Genomic DNA, 20,195 nt, shown 5'->3' with positions numbered 1-20,195 from the left:
AATATGTTAAGTTAGATATCATACATATGAAATCTTATGCTACTATTAAAATGATGTTTACAAAAAATCAGTTATCATTGTTAAATACCATTGAAATAATGTTTACAAAAGTTACTCTAAAGCTATACGTAAATAGATATGTGCACATTCACAAATGAGGAGACTCGAAGAGACACCAAAATATTTGTAGCATTCATCTCAGGCTGGTAGAATTATGCAGAATTTTTTCAATATATTTTCATATTCCAAGTTTTCTATGATAAACAGGTTGGTATGAGGGCAATATTCTATTAGGTTTGTGTTTAAAGGAATCTTCTTACAACTTGACTTCTCACTACAGACAAGTGTGGAGCATCCACTTGCCAATTCCATCTTGGGAACAGCCTTGCTTGTGGTACATGAGGCACTAAATCTTAGGGCTCCAAGTTAAAAGACACTTGAGGTTTCCCACCTTACCTGCAGGGTAAGTGTTATAGAACAGCGGCAAATACCACCACTTAGATAAGCCTTTTCCCAAGATGAAATTCTTTGAGTAGGTAGCCGTTTAGTATAAACTTCAGCTTTTTTTCTAAGGAGGAAAAAAACCCTGTTCTTCCCTACTATGTTTTTAACGAAAGGCATTTCACTGCAAATCAATTGTCATTAAAAACTGAATGGTTAGTAATAAAGTTTTAAAAATCTATAAAATGCTGATAATCAGAATTGATGGATCCTAAGTATTGTCTTGTGATAATACTGATTCTGATAAAGTGTAATTCTAGCTACAATATGAAGAATGACCTCAAATGTATAAAAAGATTCATTTCTACCCTTTCTGTTTCTGGTTTTGATTTAGGAGGTTCTTATTTATGTTTGTTTCTCTGTGTGCTTTCTGTTTCATTTTATTTCTGAGTCATAAGTTAACACAATTCACACTCCCCCTTTTTTCACTGTCGTTTAACAAAACCTTTAGTTCATGTTGGTAGGACACAACTCCTAAAAGTGTTACTGCTCCTTGTAAAGATATACTGGGATTATTTAGAATGATACTTTTTTTGTAACTGCAATATTCAAGGAGCTTTTAGTTTCATATTGACTGAACTATATAATAGTTTTTTGACCATTGAAAACTGTCAGATTAAACTTGCTCTTGTGAGTTACTAGATTAGGGGACCCAGAGAAAACAGAAGCTAGTGTCCACTGAGAATTTATTTAGAAATCTTCCCTTGGTATGAGAAGAATTATTTGTTTTACACGGTTATAAATTCCTGGAAGCCTACCTAGTAACTCGTTTCTTGTCTTTGTATCTAAAATACCTATTTAATACATGTATATTGAATAAATTAATGAAAGTTCAGGGAGACGTCTATAAATTTTTGTCAAAATTTGTGAGTATTATAGATTCAGAAATTCCCAGTTTAGGATATGGGAAATATTGATTTGACATGCATATTTATTTTTATTTTTAGCAAGACATGTTGTCTCCTTTCAAGGACTCTCTTTTTTTGATACTGGAGGACAGACAATCTCTATCCTTCGATTGTTACAAATTTATCATTTAATTTAAGAAAGTATAGCTATTTTTATTTGCTCTAGGAAGAATTCTGATATGGTAGAAGAATTCACCAAGTACAGTTGTGTATAAATGTAGGTAAAAGTCACTATAATGATTGAGGAACTGATCCAGTTAAGGTAGAACGATGACAATTGGCTACCAGGAAAAAAGTAGATGCAAAGCTTCAAGGAGGTGATGAAGCTAGCGGTGTGGGGATCCATTTTCCCTCTGTATGGGAAGAATGGAAACTGGTGGTTTTCTTGTCTGAGCTGTATATATGTCTTTCTCCTCCACTGTATAAGCGGCTCAAAGACAAGGACAGTATCTTTCACTTTGACACACACACAATGAATATTTAATGCATTGAATTTGTTAAATTAGGAGAAAGAAAGGGGAGGCAAAACGCTGGAGATGTAAACGATAAGGTCGTATTTAGTTTAATTATAGTCCTAATTGGCCTCCACTATTGATTCTATGTGATTGAAATAGGGCTTTGAGGATATTAGGTTTGAAACAGATTGATGTGTCTCCAGCTATATCTGAGCTGGCTGCTCTGGTACTCACTTGACTTTAATAACATTTGTGGCCGATGGAAAGTGGGGAAAAGGAAGATAGATTTAATAAATACTTGAAAAGGAGAAACTATACTATACTGCATGAATTAGAACAAAGAAAGGATAAAGGTTAAAAAAGATTTCATTTTTGTGAAACCAAGAGGTAATACAATTGATGTTACTGGAGAAGTTGTAAAGAGTATAATGAGGCGATAAAATTAATGCAATGGAAGGACAAAGTATGGTGAAAAAGAATAGCTTGGGTTCAAGTTCAGACTTTCCTGTGTTTACTGGCATTGAACTTTGCAATTCTCAGTTTTCTCATCTCTAAAATGGAGGAAATATTGGGGCACCCGGGTGACTCAGTCGGTTAAGTGTCTGACTTTGGCTCAGGTCATGATCTCATGGTTCCTGAGTTCGAGCCCCATGGTGGGCTCTTTGCTGACAGCTCAGAGCCTGGAGCCTGCTTTGGATTTTGTGTCTCCCATTTAATTTTTTTTTTTTTAAGTCAAAATAAAATGGAGGATATATTTGTATTTTATCTATAGAGTTATTTTGTTATGATGACTGAATGTGATAAAATGTGTTTTCTTTTTTAGGGATTGTTTGGATTCAAGAACCTGAAATCCATTTACTAACTCAAATAAAATAGGGATATATTTTAAAGATTAAAGGGAAATTAATGACTAATCAAAAGAAGTATAGCCTCGCTCATAAGAATTTGAAAGTCACTGTGACTCTATTCTCTTAATTTCCCCTTTCTTTCCCTGGGATCTCATGGTCTATTATCACCTCATTTCTCTGAATTCCTGTGCCATTCTTTATGATGTCTTTGGCCAAGAGTAACAGAAAACCTGTTTACGAGGGGCTTATACAACAAGGGATTCATTGTTTCATGTAACACAAAGTTTTTGTAGGTAGAACAGATCCAGAGTTGACAATTCAGCAGCTCAACCATGTCACTGTGGACACAGGTTCTTCCCTTTATACTTCTCTACCTCCACTTGTAGGCTTATCGTCTTCAACTGGCCACTAAACAGGGTCCTCAGATAGATACCTTATTCTCGAGCATCAGCTGTCCTCAAAACCTGTTCTTCCTTGCACATTTGTTTTTAAGAGCCAAAACTACTCATTGGGTATATTCCAGCAATAGTTTTCTTTGTAAACTACATAGAATTATACAAATAATTTTAAAGCTATCCATAAAATACTCAAATGAAACATTCTGAACATACAGACAAAAGATTAAAAAAAATCTAAACCACTTCTAGACTTCCTTTATTGATAGATCAGAAGTTATACATAGTTATCTGAAAACTGTTTAAATTTGTAGAAATTATAATCATTTAAAATAGCTTCCGCATTAAACTTCATTTTAATAGTTGCTAGAGTGAACACTAAATTGAATAAATAATATGTCTAGAAATCTCTCAAGACAATCAGAAATACACAAACATGAAAAATGGCATAAAGCCAAACGTGAGTACGAAAGGACCACGTAGGTGTCCCCAAATGTGGGGGAAGGAATTGAGGAAAACTTCATACAGCAATGGCATTTGACCTCACCTTTGGAAAATTCAGGTCTGGAGTTTGGAAGAAAATTTGACTAAGTTAAGAGATTTGAATGTCATCACCATATTGTAATATACAAGACTTGAGAAGAGAGTAAAAGTGAAAATTTGTGAGATGAAAAATAATAAAAACTGGATACTTTCTCATAATAATATTTATTATTAGAGCAGTATCATAGGATATTTATAGTTTCAAACCATGTGATTTTGTCGTATCTTAATTGATTCTCTCAGAAACATACCTCAAAGGTGTTAGTACCATTGTTTGGTAGTTTTTGAGACTGTTACTTAAAGAGGTTAAGCCATTTTCCCCAAATGAAGGTGTCAGAAAGCAGAGAAATTGGAATTCTTGTGCTTGCTTTTGGACTCAAACCTCATCTTTAGTAATTTATAATGAATTGAAATTTATAGTCTTTGGATTCTAAAATACCATTATTAAATAAGTCAAATAAATATACATACAAGATCCAATAGCAATATTCAAGAATTCTATATTTAATTAAATAAACATTTTTACTGTTCTTTAGATTTCTTCCCATTTTGAATCAGTCTGTTCACTCAGATTTTATGCTGTGTAGAGATAAAATGACTAGATTGTAATGACAATTCTCAAGCAAATATGTAATCAAATTGCAACAACTGGGGCTTAAGATGTACCACCTCTGAATACCTGAGATTGGCAAATGAAACCAACCAAATATTTCATGGACTTTACTAACAATTCAAAGTTTAAAAGCCTTTGTTAGGCAAATGATGAATAAATTTTAATTAAAAAACAGGAGCATCGTTTTGCTTTCATATTGCACTTTTCCAAAATCCCAAAGGATCAGAAACACGATAGTACACCTATGTACAATATTAATTTGTTTATAAGGACATCTGTTCCTCCTGTTTTGCTTATTTGCATCTTAAGTTTGTGTGTTTACAAAATTTGACTACTCAACTAGCAGATGCAATTTTTAATATCCTGCTTCAATATTTTTAACCCATTGGGTTTCTATTTCATTCCATACACACACACACACACACATATGCATATAAATACACACATGTACACATGCACATATACATCTTTACATATGTTGGTAGGGTATCTTCCTTAAAATAAAACCGTATTTGTCCATATTACTTAGATAGATACCTCATTTGTTCCATATTTATCTCTACCTTTCCTTTGGAGATGGCCCTTCTTTACCAAGATCTATAGAAGGCCTTAATAGGCTAGTTGTAATAGCAGTATGTGGACAGCAGGACTGTTAATTCAATGAATATTGTTTGCAAGAATTCATTAAATTTGTTTTTAAGCGGCATTTCACTTTTGTAAATGGTTGCACCCAGAAAAAGCTCTAATTAGAGGAATTAATTAGGACTTGGAAAGGTGAACAGAAATTTGTGGGTATTTCCACAGAAGAAAAATACCTCCCAGGGAGCTTGCACACCAGGTAAAAAGAGAATGGAGAGTTTTGAGTTTTAAAGGCACAAGAGAGTGGATGTCTTGTTCAGATTAGCATAAGACATTTTGCAGGTCCTAGCGCACCTAGTTCTTTCTTTGGTGGAATTCATCTTTTAAAACATCTGGTTGCCAACATTCGAAACCCCCATTTAACCCAAATATAAAGTTAAGCCCAGTTAAATAAGAATAATCTCACTATGTTAACCATTCCGTGGTCAGAGTGGCGCTTCTTCCCCTGTCAGTTACCTTTATAATATCCCTGCCACCAGAAACCCAAAGGAAGCAGCTGTTCTGAGTATGTATAAACAAAAGAAGCTGTTACTATAGCAACCATAGAACTCCGGGGAAGCTCTCTCTTTAACCAATCCCTCCTCTTCACCCCTCCTGGTTTTCCTTTTTTGCACCAGTGCAGACTGCCCTTGGGCAGAAATGGTGATTGATGATTGGACCATGTGTGGGCGGGGCGTGAGGGGCAGGCAGAGGGAATGGTTTAGCTTGCTTTTTACACTTTGCAAGAAGAGCTGGAGGACTTGCTCCTGGCCAATGAAGCTTATGAAGAGGCTGCAGAAATTGACACTTCCGAAGTACTTGTTTGCTCTTTCTTCTTTAAAGAATACTACTGGCCTTTCCCATTCTCTGCTTGAGAAAGTAATAATGTCTCTTTCATCTCTTCAGTTTCCCCCCCCCACCACATATCCATACCCATAAGCCAAACCTGGCATGGCTGAATGGAATCTGATTGGAACCTGATTGCACAGTTGCTATGAAATTGATAGATAAGAGAGTTTTGATTTCAGAAGTAGATGGGGGGCACTAGTTGCTCAAGATTGTTGTGTTTCTCCATAGGGTAGAAAATACAGGCATAGTTTATAAAAATCGAACCCAGCTTCAGAAAACCTGTCCCAAATAATTAAGATTCTAATCATTTTATTTCAGTTTTAATGGCCTGCAAAGTTTTGTTTTGATTAATCTATCAACATTCATATTCATATACTTTTATGTCTCTTGGTAGTCAACCTTCAATTTGTGAATTGCCTGTTCTTTCAAATTAGTTCTGTTAATATTCCTCTTCCAGTACTTTGAATTCAGTCCTATTTAGGTTTCTTTCTCTTCCTCCTTCTTACCCTCTGAGGAGTAAGTTTGTTGTTGAATGTTGGCATTAGTAGCAGACTAGTCTACTTTCTGCTCGCCTGTATTATCTTTCCTCCTTTCATATCCTTTTCCTAGTCACATCGACCAAAATAAAATCCCTGTAAATATTCATGTTAGTATTATGACATTTTAATATTTTTTGAACTTCCTTTTATGGCTCTATTTGATGTTTATATGGTTATATATGTCTAACAATTTAAAAATATAGCAGCTTTAAAAAATTATGTTAGCTAACCAAAATATGTTGGCTAGGCTCGCCTTGCCTATTTAACATAAATTTATTTTGGCTGGAGTAAACTTATACATGATGCTTCATAACATACTAAAATATCATGAATTTTAGAAAATAAATTTAAATTTGAAACTGTATCTGCTTAGAGATTTTTTACATTTACTTTGGGTAAATGCCTTTAGTTTTGGAAAAATTACTTATAAATAAATTTTTTTTCTAGGTATCTAATATCCAAGTCAATGGCTTATCCCCGTCAATTCTGTTCTAGCCATTGTTCTTGTGGTAATTTTAAAGTGGTGATTATTTATGCCTGCATGTAATTTAAGTGGATCAATCAGTCTGTTTCATGCATTTTTGAAAGCATTTAGGTATCATTTTCAATTTTAATCGGTTTCTAATGATACCTTAGAATTATCTTGCTGGCTTATACTAGTTTCTATCAACTTTATCAATATTTAGATAATTCCAGAAGAAAATACAATATGTTGTCTAGTTATAAGATGCTATTAAGGACAATATGTGAAGAAAGATACTCCCTTATAAAGGATTTCGTTATTAGTACTTATGTAAAATATGGCTACCTTGTGCCTTGAATTTTTATAGTCATACCAGTCATAAAATGAAAGCATCACTGGTTATTGTAGATGTTGATATTTTTCTTTTATAATATGCAATTTTCCAAGACAGCATACTGCCTGTAGATTTCCCAGTTCCTGCCTTACACTTCTCTGGCTTGAGATTCACATGAAACCTTAAGGAAATTTTTAGTCATAGTAATACATTATTGAAAAATATTTACCCACTTCTGATGTGGAAAATATAAACAAAGGAAAAGGCAAGTGTTTAGAAAGAAAAATACTAGAAAGAAGTTTACAAACACCGTCTACTGGTATAAAATCTTTCCTTCAGGTAGAGAACTGCCCCCCTCCTTCCATTCACACCTAAACCCTAAAGCACCTTCATTATGCTCTCCTTGATCCATTATGTACTTGCTGCATTGTTTAAAGATGCGTCCAATTAAGAACAAAAACAATAAATTTTATCCACAGAGGCTACTCTAGTAGTCATCACACAGTAGGTACTAGATAAATATGTAATGAATGAAAGAACCAATATGCACAAGCAGTATAAAACACTCCTGCTGCAAATGCTTTCCTTCGAGTTAATTTTCCACCAGGTGATCAACCTAACTCCGACAAAACTTGTAGCACTCTCTATGTCCCCTGGCCATTCTTCTCTATTAACCAATCCCTAGTCCCTCCTTTCTTTCCCCTGTCCAGTTCACTCAGACATTTACTATTTGCTAAGGCATCAGGCTCTGACCACTTTATACTCTACCAATTTGGGAATTTTTTTCTGATCATTTTAAGTATCAGCATAGTGGTAGAAATGAGAAAGAAACATACTGTGTAAGTTGCAGTGAATAATGTGCAGTTTTAAATAATGATAATGAATAATGTTGAAGGGATGCTGAGCAGATGCTATTTACAATGAACAATTGTATCTACTTGGCTTATCATAAATGGGATGCAAAATGGCACAGTGGTAATTGATGTAAGAGTGAATACAGATGCAAGACTTTGCCTTAAAGATGCTGACCAGTTCAGTGATTGGAAATGACTCAGAAATAGTATTTTTAGTGTTTATTGAGTTACTCAGAATAGTGCTCAGTGAACTATGGTTGCTGTCTTAAAAGAGTGTACATTCCTTTATGATAGTCAATTTGTATAATTCAGACAAAGTTATAGCAGTTAAAAGAAATGCATCATTTGCAGGGGATTTTGTGACATCTTTCCTGAACTACACTTTGAAGGGTGGAAAATATATTGGACAGAGGAAGAATTATAGTAACAGTGATGGATCTTATCATCTCTAGTCTATCTATCATATAATAAAATGCTTTCAAGATGTCATCATGAATCTGTTATTTTAGTGGCTGAATCTTCTTTTAGTCACATTGAATGAACTGCTGAAATAATAGTTTCTTAATTGTATAGAATATATTGACTGCTTATTCTGAATAAAACACAGGTTGAGAATCATGTCTCATGTCTTATGGGGTGCCTGGAAGTCTCAGTCAGTTAAATGTCTGACTCTTGATTTCGGCTCAGTCTTGATCTTGAAGTTTGTGAGTTCGAGCCCCCATCGGGATCTGTGCTGATGGCATGGAGCCTGCTCGGGATTCTCTCTCCCTCTCTGTCTCTCCCCCGCCCCCCACCCCCCACACACTCACACCTGCTCCCTCTCTCTCTCAAAATAAATAAATAAATTTAAAAAACATATTTCCCATGTTTAACTATATCTTTACAGTTTTTCTACAGATATTCACATTAATTATATAATTTCATGTCTCATGGATTTTCTAAAGTAGAAAGGCCAGGAGTTAAGATACTTATTATATAAACAATGAGTTTGGGGCACAGAGATAGTATGACTAAAATCCAATTCTCGTGGCTCCAGCCAACTTTCTTCAGAATTTCTTAAAGGAGTCCAAACTTTAATAACGTATCAAAAAACACTTGACACGTTAGAACGAGTTCTAAATGAGTGATGTGCACAATACTGCTAGGATTGAGAAGAGGCCTCCAATCTGTACCATGGTCTTTGTTGATTCTTCCTCTGCTGAGTAGACCAGAACAAATCTAAAAACTGCTCCTTTTCTTCTCACTGCTCTCACACTTCCTACTCTTACCCCTGTCCTAGGCATTTCCCTTTCTAACATGAGCTTCATTAGCTTAAGTTATTTGCTGCCCAGATGTTAAAACAAGGACTCATTCATGTATATGTTATTTCATGATCCATTTAAAAGGAATTGTAGGGGCATCTGGTGGCTTAGCTGGTTAAGTGTTTGACCTCAGCTCAGGTCATGAAAAATAAATAGTAATAAAAGGAGATATATAGTATATAGGGAAAAAAGGGAAAAAAAACTGAGGGAAAAATCAAAGTCTTGGCCATTGACAGTAAAATGTATAGATGAGTGAAGCCAGGCTGAGAGACAGAGGGACCGGGGGCGGAGGGGCAGGAGATCTAAAGAATAGAGAGGATGGGGAAAGAATGGAGACTTGTTGCCCCTTGGGAGAGAAAGAGCAACCCTGGATCTTGGTTTCCCAAATCCTCTGTCCATCTCTGAGGGACTCACATTTACTGTTTACTTTCCTTGGAGTATCAGCAACCAATTCAAACTAGGTTGGGGCAGGCGTGGGGGGGAGGCAGCTGAGACTTACTGGAAGAATGAGAGTTTCTGTCAGAATTAAAGGAATAATTAAACAAACATAACAATAGAAAGGGCAGAGGCTGGACCACTCATGTACCCATAACTGAGAAGCAACTGGAGCCACAGACTCAAATACACCAGATACTCTTGACTAACTCCTGCGTGAGGTACATCACATTCTCACACCATTGTCAGTGGCAGGAGGGGAAGGTACTGTTAAAACTTAACAGACTGGGGTGCCTGGGTGGCTCAGTCAGTTAAGCGATGGAACCTTGATCCTTAGATCATGATCTCACAGTTCACGAGTTCGAGCCCTGCATCAGGCTCCTCACTGACAGCATGGAGCCTGCTTGGGATTCTGTCTCTCCCTCTCTCTCTGCCCGTCTCCTGCTCTCTCTGGCCCACTCCCTCAAAATAAATAAACTTAAAAAATATCTTACCAGATTAAGATCAGACTGCCTGACTTCAAATACCATACCATCCCTCACATGCACTAAGGCTTGGTTAACAACTCCAAGTTATAGTTTGCTCACTTATGTAATGTGGTGACTAAAGATAGGATTGTAAAACATTTAAAGTGCTTAGTACTTGCAGTGTCTGAACTCAACAAATATCAGCTGTTGTTATAGTTGTTGTAACAGATATTTTGCCTTTGGGGACTCACTTCTCATAGTGCTGTTGCCTGATAGAAACAGTCTCTGTTCTGTACGTTCTAGTTTGAAAACAGCTTGAGATTGTTCCTAATTATCCTAAGTATGGTCATGTGTTTAGACTATAAGAATATGGGGACTTTGGAACTACAACTTTGAAGTCAGAAGGGGAGGGACATTTCCACAGAAAAAGAAGGGAAGAATGCCAAGCAGATAAAGAAATAGATGTTCGCCACATGTAGATATCTGCAGTGTCTATCTTATGCTTACAAAAAGTCTCTCTTCATTTAAGCTTGCTTGAGTGGGTCTCTAACTGAATCCCTGATGTAGATATCAATGTAAACATAGGTACAAAAGTAGTTGAAGTGGGGCCCCTGGGTGACTCAGTTGGTTAAGCATCTGACTCTTGGTTTCAGCTCAGGTCATGATCTCACACTTTGTGAGTTCAAGCCCCACATCAGGCTCTGTGCTGATAGTGCAGTCTCCTTGGAATTCTCTCTCTCCCTCTCTCTCTCTCTCTCTCTCTCTCTCTCTCTCTCTCTGACCCTCCCTTGCTCTCTCTCTGAAAATAACTAAATAAAACATTAAAAAAGGTAGTTGAAGAAAATACAGACACAGATAGATTAGATAGATATTATGTGGCCAAAGATCATTGTTTGGTCAGTTTTATAGAATAGGAAAAACAAGCTTAGGTTTGCTGTAATGTAGTGGTGTGATTCTTACGTAGGAAACTTTTACAAAACACTCATAAACTTAGAAATCACGGCCAAGCAACTAGAATGATATCTAAATTATAATTACCTGCTGCTCTACATATAAATAATGTTTTGTTTGTAATTGGAAAATAATACTTTGTGCTGATTTAAGGAAGTTTTATTAGCATGCGTATCTAGAGACATTTTAAGTAAGTTGTTCAAAATGACTGTGTTTATGCATTCAATAGAGTATATATCTAAAAGGAAAATCCTTGTCCAGCAGATGCTGTAATGAAATAAATGCAGTGAAAAAAAATTGAAGCTGAATGTATTCGTACGCATCCCAGATACTTACCATTTCTGGTGCAATTAGGTTTGAAAGACAAGTGATTCACTACTTTTGATCACATTAAGAATACTAGTATATGACTCAAAAGATAGCATTTAGAGGACTAATGAAGGGATCTTAATAACTTCGCCTAAAATCAAAATTTATAATATTTTTCCCTTTTAATCATGACTAAATGATTATACCTTTCCATCCTAAGGATCACAGACCTTATGGGCTTGCAGAATTATTAAAAATCCATAAAAGAAATAAGCATTAGCTGAAGATTCAATAAAAAAATGTCTTGCACACATGTAATTCTAATATAAGGAGAAGTTGTTGAGATTGATAAAAATTTAAATCAACTACTGAATAATGGTTCAGGCCACTAATTATATCTTTAATCAGTATATGTCAGAATAAAGTATTATGTGCAAACTTGAGACATGTTTAATATGTAAAGTTGTTCTTATACTGAAAATCTACTTTAGATTCTCACTGAAATACATCATATTTCTTAACTATGTCAGGGAATTGTTATATAAAGTTTCTATCATCATAAGCTGTATTTACAGCATTAAGAAATTATCTGCTGCATGCTACACAATTAGTTAACATTGTGAATGTATTACAACACTTTCCCCATAAGCTATGGACATACCTCATTTTATCGTACTTTGCTTTATTGCACTTTGCAGATGTTGCATTTTTTACAAATTGAAGGTTTGTGGCAATCCCATAGAGCAGTCTATCAGTACCATTTCTCCAATAGCATTTGCTCATTTTGTCTTTGTCTCACGTTTTGATAATTCTCACAATATTAAATTTTTTTTATTACGATTATATTTGTTATGGTGACCTATGGTCAGGGAGCCTTGAGGTTACTATTATAATTGTTTTGACACCATGAAATGTACTCGTATAGGATGGCAAACTTCATTGATGCATGTTGTGCTTATTCTGGCTGTTTCATTAACTGGCCATCCCCCCCTCTCTCTCTTTCCTTGGGCTGCCCTATTTCCTGGGACAAAACAATACAGCAACTAGGCCAGTTAGTAACCCTGGCCTGTAAGGGTTCAAGTGAAAGGAAAAGTTGCACATTTCTCACTTGAAATCAAATTCTAGAAATGATTAAGCTGAGTGAGGAAGGCATGTTGAAAAGTAGACCTCCTGAGTCTGTTTAAAGCGTTAGCCAAGTTGTGAATGCAAAGGAAAAGATCTTAAAGGAAATCAAAAGGGCTGCTCCAGCAAACAAATGAGAAGAAAGCAAAATAACCTTATTGCTGATCTGGAGGAAGTTTTAGCGTTCTGGATAGAGGATCAAACGAGCCACCACATTCTCTTAGGCCAAAGCCTAATTCAGAGTAAGGCTCTAACTCACTTTGATTCTATGAAAGCTAAGAGAGGAGAGGAAGGTGCAGAAGGAAGTTTGAAGCGAGCAGAGGTTGTTTCATGAGGTTTAAGGAAAGAAGCCATCATAACAAAAGTGCAAGGTGAAGCAGTAAGCACTGATGTAGAAGCTGCAGCAAGTTATCCAGAAGATCTAGCTAAGAGAATTAAAGAAGGTGGCTACACTAGACAACAAATTTTCGGGGTAGAAGAAGATGCCATCTACTGGAAGAAGATCCCATCTAGGACGTTCACAGCTAGAGAGGAGAAGTCAAGACCTGACTTCAAAGCTTCAAAGGATAGGCTGATTCTCTTGTTAGGGGGTGATGAAGCACATGACTTTAAGTTGAAGCCAATGCTCATTTACCATTTTGAAAATCCTAGGGTGCTTAAGAATTATACCAAATGCGGGGCACCTGGGTGGCTCAGTCAGTTAAGCATCCGACTCTTGATTTCGGCTCAGATCATGATGTTGTAAGATTGAGCCCCATGACAGACTCCATGCTCAGCATGGAGCCCACTTAAGATTCTTTCTCTCCCTGTCTCTCTGTCCCTCCCCAATATGCACTTGCTCTCATTCTCAAAAAAAGAAAAAAAAAAGTTATACTAAATGAATTCTGCCTGTGCTCTAGATGGAACAATAAAGCCAGTATGATGGCACATCTGTTTATAACATGGCTTATTAAATATTTTAAGGCTACTGTTGAAAACTATTTCTCAGAAAAAAAGATTTCTTTCAAATTATTACTGTTTATTGGCAATGCATCTGGTCATTCAAGAGCTCTGATGGAGATATATGAGATTAATGTTATTTTCATGCCTACTACACAATATTCATTATGCAGTGCAGAATTCAAGGGGGTAATTTTGACTTTCGAGTCTTATTATCTAAGAAATACATTTCATAAGACTATAGCTGCCATAAATAGCAATTCCTCTGTTGGATCTTGGCAAAGTAAATTGAAAATGCCCTGAAACGGATTCACCATTCTAGATGTCGTTAAGACCATTCATGATTCATTGCAAGATGCCAACATATCAGCATTAACAGCATTTTGGAAGACGCTGATTCCAGCCCTCACAGATGACTTTGAAAGGCTCAAGACTTCAGTGGAGGAAGTAACTGTGGATGTGGTAGACATAGCAAGATAACTACAATTAGAAGTGGGGCCTGAAGATGGGACTGTATGGCTTCAAACTCATGATAAAACTTGAATGGATGAGGAGTTGTTTCTTATTGATGAGCAAAGACAGTGGCTTCTTGAGATAGAATCGACCCCTGGTGAAGATTTTGTAAAGATGGTGGAAACCAAAACACATGATTTAAAATATTACAAAACTTACTTGCTAAAGCAGTGGCGATGTTTGAGAAAATTGACTCCAATTTGAAAGTTCCACTATGGGTAAAACGGGTAAAAAAAATCAAACACCATCACATGCCACCAGAGAAATTGTTTCTGAAAGGAAGAATCAACGTGGCAGACGTCATTGTTGTCCTATTTTAAGAAATTGGCCCAGTCACCCAACCTTCAGTAACTACCATGCTCATCAGTTAGCAGACATTAACGTCAATCCGACACCAGCAAAAAAGATTATGACTTGCTGGAAGCTCAGATGATGGTTAGCATTTTTTAGCGATAAAGGATTTTTAAATTAAGCTGTGTACTTTAGTTTTTTAGGCATAATGCTATTATTGCACACTTAGACTTAGAGGGTAGTATAAATATAACTTTTATATATACAATAGGAAACCAAAAACAGAACAAAACTATGTGACTTGCTTTATTGCAATACTGTATTTGCTTTTTTGCAGTGTTCTGGAACCAAATATACAGTATCTCCAAGGTATGCCTGTACATTATTATCACATTATGCACAAAGTTATCACATACTCATTCTTCAGGGTTTTGTATCTTTTCAATGTATTAATAGGTGAGACTCTGAAGCCTAATTTCACAATATTTGTAGCAATGTTGAGAAGGAATTTGGGAAACAAATAGCCATTATTATCTAGAAAGTAATTACTGACACACTTGTAACAGGTTTAAATTGTTTGAGCGTCTCTGGTTTTAAGAATTCTAAAAGTTTACCTTTCTCTATTTGTTTTTCTTCCCTCTTCTCTTCTTCCTCTGCCCTTCCTCCTTCCTTCTTTCTGTGTCTTACTCCTTTTTTCTTTTCTTCCTTTCCTTCTTTCTTCCTTATATTTGGTCCTTAATCCAATTAAACCTGGTTGCAACTTCATTCCAACCCATGTCAGTGATAAGTTCAAAAACAATCATTTTAATCTTTATTACTTTTAATTTGTAGAGGTCTAGGGCTTACATCGTCCAATAGATCGAGAAGACTTGATTGATTAATTCATTGTGGTCACCACTGAAGATGTACCTTGACTTACCTTAGAGATCTACTTAAAAGATGGCATTTCTTTTATCACATTCACTCTCTCAATGCTGTGCTGGACATTTCTCCCTAGATTGCAGTAACATCCATGCAACTGCTCCTCCTCAGGGATGTGCCACTTTCTATGACCTGTGTGTGAGACTAGGTTGTTGATCACCACCATTAATAGAAAAAGCAATCCAAGTCACTTATCTGGATAGGCAACTTCCCTTTGTATTCAGGAGTCTCAATGTCTCTATTCACTTTATTATGTAGATAAATACGATTTAATAATCTCTTCAGAGATCTAAGTTTTCCCAAACAAATGACTGTTGCTCCTGGAGGTAAAAGAAGCAGAGACCCAATCATTATGTACCTATTTGGGAAAGGGTGGGAACGTGTGTCTCCTTTCTTGAAAAGGCAAAAACTTCTCAGGTCATTCATCAAGAAACTTTTATTGGATCGATATATTACACTATATTTAAATATTTTTTATGTCATCCTTTTCTTCCTTAAATAAATCACTGTTCTTCCTTTATATTTCTTTGATCTCAAAATGAGTTCATAATGGTATTCTTAAATTTCCTCCCATGCATAGTGTACCGTGACAGTTCAAAATTTAGTTAAAGAGCAACAGAGGGGGCGCCTGGGTGGCGCAGTCGGTTAAGCGTCCGACTTCAGCCAGGTCACGATCTCGCGGTCTGTGGGTTCGAGCCCCGCGTCGGGCTCTGGGCTGATGGCTCAGAGCCTGGAGCCTGTTTCCCATTCTGTGTCTCCCTCTCTCTCTGCCCCTCCCCCGTTCATGCTCTGTCTCTCTCTGTCCCAAAAATAAATAAACGTTGAAAAAAAAAATATTTAAAAAAAAAGAGCAACAGAGTTTTTATTGTTTGTTTGCTTTCAGTTATTGCAACTTCTGTAAATTGATTCACATTTTAAGTATACAGGATGAATCTATAAGAGGATTCAATAATAAAGCCTTTGGTATAGGGAATAATTCCTTCCAAATTTAATGCTTTATCAGAGCTGATGGATGTATTTTCATGTCTATAGCATTAACACAACTACAGAAATCAAATTACTACCTAAAGCTAAAGAATTTCCTCAACATTTTAAGACTGATGGTTGTAAAAAAAGTATTTTTTTCTGTTTGTTTAAACATAATATATTCTTCAATACCATTATAACCTTGCTGCTTACACTGGATACTAACCAATCTTTAATGATTGCCCAGGAGCTCAGGAGATTGTCCTCTCCAGGGATAAAAGTACAATCTTGAAGATTACTGATGAAATTGTGTAGCTTTATTGCTAAAGTTTAAACCTGACAATAATATATATATGTGATTTTCTGACTTTCCCTAATCTCAAATTTTCAATATCTCATATTTCCTAGAACAAACTCATTAAATATCCATTTGTTTATTCAACAAATATTTACTTAGCTCTTACTATGTTCCAGGCACAGTTGGTTTCATGGAAACAGAGAAAGGATAGATTCTTGTCCTTTTTTTCCCTGGAGTTAACAGACCAGGTCTGCATATATAATCTCCAGTCTTACTGTATTCACTCTAGCTTTGATTCTGCCCAGGTACAGTGAGCTCATTGAGATTAAGGTCACCTCAGAAGTGCATGGTGCAGAATCGTGGATTAAATGGTGGAGTGTATGAAAACATAGCACTCGATGGCAGTGTGTCTGATAGGTGCTAAATTTTGGAGAAACCATATAACTTGACAATTGTCCCAACAAACAAGGTCTTTGGCTGCTATTTACTTGTAGTAGAAATGTGTGCTGTACTTATTACCTTGTGAGAAATCTACGGTCTGATACCATGTTCTTTCAGAACATGGTGTCGGGGTGCGGGGGGTGATGAATACTTTCACATAATTCTTTGTAGCATGTTTTTGAGCTCTGCAGAAATAATCATCTCTGCATGGCAGTTCCTTTATTTAGGAATTTTGGTATTTTTGTGATCAAAAGCTTCCTGGAATATACATTTTGGTGGGGTCGGGGGAGATGATGGCGAAGTAAGTCTATAGTCATTTCAGGGAGATTGTATTTTGTTTTCTATTTCTTGACAGATTTAAATTCTAGCAATAAAACTGTATCATTTCATCACTAGTACCCTCAAGACAGCACTTTTAGAAAGGAAAAATGCGTTAAATAGACTAATTGGGGAACCTGAAGTCTAGTCACTAAAATCACCTGCCTGTTCAATACTTGTTGAGAGGTTTGTCTGGAAGCCTTTCTTTCAGTCGTCCCTAACATTTAAAATCTAAACACTGATATTCCCATTTTAATTTTAGCTAGTACCAGAAGGAAATGGTAAAACAGCAGATGATTACCTCAGTAATTCATTCCATATTTTCTAACAGCTTTACAGATTCAAATAAAAAATAATAATCTAAAAATAAAAAAAAGACACTACTAAAATTAAACATAGAAAAATATTCTTAAACGAAGAGATTTTTTTTTCTTCATACTCTCCCAAATGGTGGAAAGAAAATAACAGCACAATGTAAACAGGACCTAATTTTACCACTGCTTATGTGTTGATGACTAACTTGGACTTTTAAAGAAAGTCATAGTTTCAAGTCCTATTACTTTAAATTTTGTGATTATTTAGCTAAAGGATTAGTTGGTATTTGTTTTTGAATTTGCATTACCTAAGAGCAAATGTCACTTTAGACATACTCTCTGTATAAGTTAAATTAAATTGCTCTTGAAAACAAGTCCTTAAGTGTTTTGATTTAGTTTAGTTAATAGTTTCAAATGAAAGCAACAGAGATGAGATTTTCCTCAAATGTCAAAGAAAGGAGACTGAAGCCGGATAAGTGTCACTTTAACAATAGGCATTTGTGAAGACTCTAATATATCCCAGGACTTGTCCTAGACTCTGGGTATAGCAACAAACAAATAGGCAAGGCCATTGCTCCTGCATCGTTTATATTTGAACCTATGACTTATTAAAACTGATCTTGATAAGTCATTTTACCTCTTACGGTTATTTTTCTAAATAAGATTAGCTTCTTCTTCTTCTTTTTTTTTTTTTTTAATTTTAGAGAGAGAGAGAGATTGCTGGTAGAGGATAGGGACAGAGAGAGAGAGAGAGAGAGAGAGAGAGAGAATCTTAAACAGGCTCCATTCTTGCCTGATGCAGGGCTCAATCCCATGACCCTTGGATCATGACCTAAACCGAAATCAAGAGTTAGGTGCTCAACCAAGTGAAGCACCCAAGCACCCCAATATTAGCCTCCTCTTTAGTTCAAATACTATTGATATTTTTATATATTTTGAGAGGAAGATATATAAAATTGTATCAGTCTCTTGAAGTCTACTGAATAAAAAAGCTAATATTTCTTTTTATATTTCTTTTATAACAACTCATTTCTGATGAATAACTTCTGAAAATTAAAAATAGAATTCTTTATTTTAGTCAACATAATTAGAACATATCCCTTAAAATGTGAAACATTGAATTTACTAATGTCACTTGCTTTTCTTAACTTAGTATTTTGTTAGTAGTAAGACCTCAACTTACCTAATCCAATAACAATAAAGCAGATGTAAATAGGATTACTACTCTGGTTGTGGTACACACAACTTCTAGCTTTCTTTAAGATTGTCATTTAAAAAAATTTTTTAATGTTTATTTATTTTTGAAAGAGAAAAAGACAGAGTACGAGCAGGCAAAGGGCAGAGAGAGAGGGAGACACAGAATCTGAAGCAGGCTTCAGGCTCTGAGTTGACAGCACAGAGCCCAATGTGGAGCTTGAACTCACTAACCTGGAGATCACGACCTGAGCCAAAGTCAGATGCTTAACTGACTGAGCCACCCAGGTGCCCCAAGATTGTCATTGAGATTTACCAAGAATATGCTGATGATTTTAATTCCCAAATCCAAGTCAATTATAGCTCATGATTAGTATTTCATGTCATAACATAAATATTATATGGCAAAAATTTTCATGAGTCAATAATGAAACAATGATGTTTGTTTCGATGTGCCCATAAGTGGTTGAAATTTTTGTCATTACATCTTAAAATGTAATGTATCTTAAGATACATTGTAGTTCTTCCATTTGTGTTTGCTAGGAATTATTCACTGTGACCATCTTTACAGTTAAATCTACATTTACACAATATCACATGAGGATTCCATCTAAACATTTTTTAGAAAAACTGCATTAAGTTACACTGAATAAAGCAGATTGGTAAAATTTGTGGGTTTTTAATTACATAATGTGTATATATTTAAACATAAGTGAATAGGGCACCTGGTTAGCCCCGTTGGTTAAACATCCAACTCTTGATTTCGGCTCAGATTATAATCTCACAGTTCAGTTTGTGGAATCAAGCCCTGCATTGGGTTCTGTGCTGACAGTGCAGAGTCTGCTTGGGATTCTTTCTCTCTTCTTTCTTTCCCCCTCCCCCTGCTTGTGCTCTTTCTCTCTCTCTGTCTCTCATAATAAATAAACATTAAAAAAAATAAAAAAATAAACATAACTGAATTGGCAATATCCTCTATTCAAAAGAAAGTAAATTCTTCTGGAAAAAGTTTAATTTTTGTTACTATTTTTCTAGAGAAAAAATAACAATGGAGAATGTTAAACATAAACGGGAAGACTACTATAGTGTAAGAAACTTCTTATTTCCATTCAGACACTTATTGTGGCAGTCATCAATGTAGAGTCACAGATTTCCAGCCCAATGTAGACCTTAGAAGCCAGGCATTTCATGTGTATTGGGGGCCAAAATAAATTTCATACACAGTGAGTCCTGTTCTTAACATTCTGAAGCTGCTTTCCCAAGTTTCCCAAACTGCTAAGTACTGAATCCTATGGCTTCTTCATAGGGTCATTTTTCCCCCCTTTGCATTGTATTCATTTGGATTTGAAGTAATTACATTCTCGTGATTGCACTCTTCTGAATATCTCGTCCCAGCTTCCTTGTTCCATCTGCGCTTCCTCTATCCATCTCTTAAATCTCCTAATCTCTTAAAAGCAAATATAAAAGTAAGTGTAAATTCCCCAAGGTTCTGTCCCTA

General features: G+C 35.7%; 1 protein-coding gene and 1 long non-coding RNA gene across 4 annotated transcripts in view; one reads left to right on the top strand and one right to left on the bottom strand.

Moving 5' to 3' along the window:
* LOC122481392 overlaps positions 1-6,056 on the bottom strand; it is a 46,200-nt gene extending 40,144 nt beyond the window's left edge. Inside the window, exon 1 of the long non-coding RNA XR_006296843.1 lies at positions 5,359-6,056. This is a non-coding gene — a long non-coding RNA (uncharacterized LOC122481392). The remainder of the gene's footprint in view (positions 1-5,358) is intronic.
* The window catches only part of KCNH7 (potassium voltage-gated channel subfamily H member 7), a 484,953-nt gene that overhangs the window by 66,300 nt on the left and 398,458 nt on the right, over positions 1-20,195 (top strand). The window lies entirely within an intron of this gene.

The sequence above is a fragment of the Prionailurus bengalensis genome, chromosome C1 (genome assembly GCF_016509475.1).
Source record: "Prionailurus bengalensis isolate Pbe53 chromosome C1, Fcat_Pben_1.1_paternal_pri, whole genome shotgun sequence".
Classification (NCBI taxonomy): domain Eukaryota; kingdom Metazoa; phylum Chordata; class Mammalia; order Carnivora; family Felidae; genus Prionailurus; species Prionailurus bengalensis.
The sequence above is the reverse complement of the archived record's forward strand: the minus strand, read 5'-3'. Positions and strand labels throughout refer to the sequence as shown.